Below are 5,000 nucleotides of genomic sequence, written 5' to 3'. Positions count from 1 at the left end.
GACTTGTGCGGAGTGGAGCGGAAGTCCCGCCGCGGCAGCAGCAGCCCCCCCTCCCTACCACCCCGGCGGGGCATCCGCCCAAGGCCCACCCCAAGCGTTCCAAAGTACCGAGGAGCGTTGCAAACGGGAACGGCCCGGACACGCGTCCCGGTCTCACGGGATGCGCGTCCCGATCGCACGGGTCGCGCATCCCGGGAGGGCCGACGGAGGAAGCCGGCGCACGGCCGCCGCGCGGACGGCCGGCGGCGGCGCCCATGCGCCGGGGCCTCGGCGGGCGCGTGCCGGCTCCCTCGGGGACGAACGGTGCCGGGCGCGCCCGCCGCGAGGCGACGGACTTGTGCGGAGTGGAGCGGAAGTCCCGCCGCGGCAGCAGCCGCCCCCCCTCCCTACCACCCCGGCGGGGCATCCGCCCAAAGCCCACCCCAAGCGTTCCAAAGTACCGAGGAGCGTTGCAAACGGGAACGGCCCGGACACGCGTCCCGGTCGCACGGGATGCGCGTCCCGGTCGCACGGGTCGCGCGTCCCGGGAGGACAGACCGAGCAAGCCGAGGTGCCGCTCACGGCCGCCGCGAGGGACGTACGGCGCCGGCGCCCGCGCCCCGTGGCACGGCCTAGAGCGTGCCCCCCTGCCACCCCATCGGGGCATCGGCGCAAAGCCCACCGCGGGGTAGATAACCGAAGGCAACGAGGGACGGTGGATGCACATATCCGAGCAGTGGCGATAGGGCCGGAGGGAGCACCGACAGGGCCGTGAGATTTTAAAGTACCGAGGGAATTTGCAAACCGGGCCCGCCCCTCCCCCCGTCCATCGCACGCCGATCGGGGGTCCGGCGCCCCGCGGGGGGCTGCCGGCATGCGCTCCCGGTGCAGGCATCGACGAGCCGCCCGCGACCTCCACTCGGGTCCGAGCCCCCAAGCGCGGATGCCGAAACGCGCCGGCCGCGGCAGCCCCACCCCTGCCACCCCATCGGGGCATCGGCGCAAGGCCCACCCTGGGGTAGATAACCGAAGGCAACGAGGGACGGTGGATGCACATATCCGAGCAATAGCGATAGGGCCGGAGCGAAGACCGAGGGGGTCGGGGGGTTTTAATGTTCCGAGGGAAGTTGGAAACGGGGCCCGCCCGGACGCCCGTCCCTCGCACGCCGATCGGGGGTCCCGCACCCCGCGGGGGGCTGCCGGCATGCGCCCCTAGTACAAGCATCGACGAGTCGCCCGCGACCTCCACTCGGATCCGGCGGCGCACGCGCGGATGGTGAAACGCGGCGGCCGCGGCTGCAGCCCCCCTACCACCCCGTTGGCGCGTCGGCGCAAAGCCCACCCCGGGGAGGATAACCGAAGGCGACGAGGGACGATGCATGCACATATCCGAGCAAATACCGAGAGGGTCGGGGGGAAGACCGAGAGGCAAGGGGTGTTTAGAGTACCGAGGGAAGTTGCGAAAGGGGCCCGCCCGGACGCTCGCCGCTCGCAGGCGATCCGGCGGGGCGCACGGAGGGCGCCGCCCATCGCCGGAGCTTGCTCGGTCATCTCTGCCGCACGGACACGTAAGCGCCGCCGCGCAAGGTTCGGCCGGCGGGGCGGACGGTTCGCCGCCGCAGGCCTTTCCCGCAGCCGGAACGTGGGCCCGGCGTTGCGCGCCGGCGGGCCGCGCAATCCGCCGGGGCGCACGGCGGGCGCCGCCCGTCGCCGGGGCTTCGCTCGGTCATCTCGGCCGCACGGACACGTGCGCGCAGCCGCGGAAGGTTCGGCCGGCGGGGCGGACGGTTCGCCGACGCAGGCCTCTCCCGCGGCCGGAACGCGGGACCGGCGTTGCGCGCCGGCGGAAGGCGCGATCCGGCAGGGCGCACGGCGGGCGCCGCCCGGGCTTCGCTCGGTCATCTCGGCCGCACGGACACGTGCGCGCCGCCCATCGCCGGGGCTTCGCTCGGTCATCTCGGCCGCGCCGCCACGTGCGCGCCGCCGCGGAAGGCTTGGCCGGCCGGGCGGACGGTTCGCCGCCGCAGGCCTTTCCCGCAGCATGCGCCCCTTCGCCCGAACGACCGCGGGACTCCGGTACGGCCTAGCCGTCGGCCGCCCGGCTGCAAGCCGTCGGGGCCGCTCGATCCCCGTCGCGTGCCGGCCGCCGCTCGGGCCAGCCGGCCGGCTGCCGCACGTAACCTCTGACCTCATCAGCGGTCGATCCGCACTGCGCTGGTCTTCGGTGCGGACCCGTCGGGGCCGTGCCGCGCCGGCCGTCGCATCCGGTTCCGCAGGCGCCGCCCGGTTGCCTCCCGCCCTCGTGCGCTCGCGCCGGCCGGGCGACGCGGTGCCCGCGGGACTCGGGCATGGTTGAGCCGTCGGCCGCCCGGCGGCATGCCGCCGCCGCTCCGCGCCGCGTGCCGGCTGCGCTCCTCCCCGCGCCCGTCCGCGGGCGGGCCCGCCGCCGCTCGCGCCGGCCGGGCGACGCGGTGCCCGCGGGACTCGGGCATGGTTGAGCCGTCGGCCGCCCGGCGGCATGCCGCCGCCGCTCCGCGCCGCGTGCCGGCTGCGCTCCTCCCCGCGCCCGTCCGCGGGCGGGCCCGCCGCCGCTCGCGCCGGCCGGGCGACGCGGTGCCCGCGGGACTCGGGCACGGTTGAGCCGACGGCCGCCCGGCGGCATGCCGCCGCCGCTCCGCGCCGCGTGCCGGCTGCGCTCCTCCCCGCGCCCGTCCGTGGGCGGGCCCGCCGCCGCTCGGCCTAGCCCCCCGGCTGCCGCACGTAACCTGCGACCTCGTCGGCGCTGGATGCGCGTCGTGACAGTTTTCGGTGGGGCGCCGCGGAGGCGCCGGGGGCCCATGCGACGGGCCAGGGGGCGAACGGAGGGCTCGGTCAGCCCTAACAGGGGACCGGCGACAAAGGAGCTGTCGCGCAAAGCTTCGTAAGGGACCCAGACGACGGGCCTACCGATCCGAAGCACCGCGCACGGACGCGCAGCGGGCCCACGACGGGCCGACACGGAAGGCCCGCCGCCAAGGCCGCAAAACCGACAAAGGAACCCACGGGGACGCACCAGAGCGGGCAAAGCTTTCACCGAACGGGACGGGACCGAGCCCCCGCAACAGGCGAGGGCGACGGATCCGACCAAGTAAGGCCGATCCCGCTCCACGCACGCGCGGCCGCAGGAACTTCGTGAGGGACGGGACGACCGGCCGACCGAACCGAAGCGCCGCGCACGGCCGCCGCGAGGGCCGGCCGGAGGCATAGACCGAGCGCCGCGCCAGCGGAAGGAGCGTGCCGGCTCCGTCGGGGACCACCTGCGCACGGTCCGTCCGAGCGAGCCGACGGACCGGCGCGGAAGGCCCGGCGCCGAGCCCGCAAAACCGACAAAGGAACCCACAGGGACGCACCAAAGCGGCCCAAGATTTCACCGAGACGGGACCGAGCCCACGCAACATGCGATGGCGACGGATCGGACCAAGTAAGGCCGATCCAACTCCGCGCGCGCGCGGCCGCGAGCACTTCGTGAGGGACAGGAAGACCGGCCGACCGAACCGAAGCGCCGCGCACGGCCGCCACAAGGGCCGGCTGGAGGCGTAGACCGAGAGCCGCACCAGCGGAAGGAGCGTGCCGGCTCCGTCGTGGGCCAACTCCGCGGGGCCCATCCGAGCGAGCCGACGGGCCGGCGCGGAAGGCCCGGCCGAACCCGCAAAACCGACAAAGGAACCCACAGGGACGCACCAGAGCGGACAAAGATTTCACCGAACAGGACGGGACCGAGCCCACGCAACATGCGAGGGCGAAGGATCGGACCAAGTAAGGCCGATCCAACTCCGCGCGCGCGCGGCCGCGAAAACTTCGTCAGGGACGGGACGACGGGCCGACCGATCCGAAGCGCCGTGCACGGCCGCCGCAACGGCCGGCCGGAGGCGTAGACCGAGCGCCGCGCCAGCAGAAGGAGCGTGCCGGCTCCGTCGTGGGCCCGCTGCGCGTGGCCCATCCGAGCGAGCCGACGGGCCGGCACGGAAGGCCCGGCCGAACCCGCAAAACCGACAAAGGAACCCACAGGGACGCACCAGAGCGGACAAAGATTTCACCGAACGGGACGGGACCGAGCCCACGCAACATGCGAGGGCGAAGGATCGGACCAAGTAAGGCCGATCCAACTCCGCGCGCGCGCGGCCGCGAAAACTTCGTCAGGGACGGGACGACGGGCCGACCGATCCGAAGCGCCGTGCACGGCCGCCGCAACGGCCGGCCGGAGGCGTAGACCGAGCGCCGCGCCAGCAGAAGGAGCGTGCCGGCTCCGTCGTGGGCCCGCTGCGCGTGGCCCATCCGAGCGAGCCGACGGGCCGAATCCCTCGAGGACGAACGGTGCCGGGCACGCCCGCAGCGAGTGCCCACGGCGGGCTTGTGCGGAGTGGAGCGGAAGGCCCGCCGCGGCGGCAGCAGCCCCCCCTCCCTACCACCCCAGCGGGGCATCCGCCCAAAGCCCACCCCAAGCGTTCCAAAGTACCGAGGAGCGTTGCAAACGGGAACCGCCCGGACATGCGTCCCGGTCGCACGGGATGCGCGTCCCGGTCGCACGGGTCGCGCGTCCCGGGAGGGCCGACGGAGGAAGCCGAAGTGCCGTGCGCGGCCGCCGCGACGGCCGGACGGCGGCGGCGCCCGTGCGCCGCGGCAAAGGCGGGAGCGGCCCGGCTCCGTCCGGGGCGCCGCGAGCTTCGGTCGAACCTTTGCCGTGACTCTTCGCAATAGGCCAAGCCCATTCACACTTGGCCAAGCCTAGGCCAAGCCAAGGCCTCCAATGCTTGGCCAAGTGCCTCCAAGGTCGGCCAAGACGGTGCCCAGCGTGCCAAAGCCATGGCATGCCCATGCGCGGCCCAAGCCGCGCCCATGAGCCCCAGCCGCACGCGGCCGCGCGCGCCCGCGCCCAGGCCACGGCCGCGCTGCGCGCCTGGCGCGCGCGCCCGCGCCCAGGCCACGGCCGCGCCCAGGCCCCGGCCGCGCCGCGCCCGCCCAGGCCACGGCCGCGCGCGCCC

This window comes from Phoenix dactylifera, chromosome 10 (genome assembly GCF_051530095.1).
Source record: "Phoenix dactylifera cultivar Ajwa chromosome 10, Ajwa_hap1_PhDact_Kaust_v1.1, whole genome shotgun sequence".
NCBI lineage: Eukaryota > Viridiplantae > Streptophyta > Magnoliopsida > Arecales > Arecaceae > Phoenix > Phoenix dactylifera.
Note: the sequence above shows the minus strand (reverse complement) of the source record.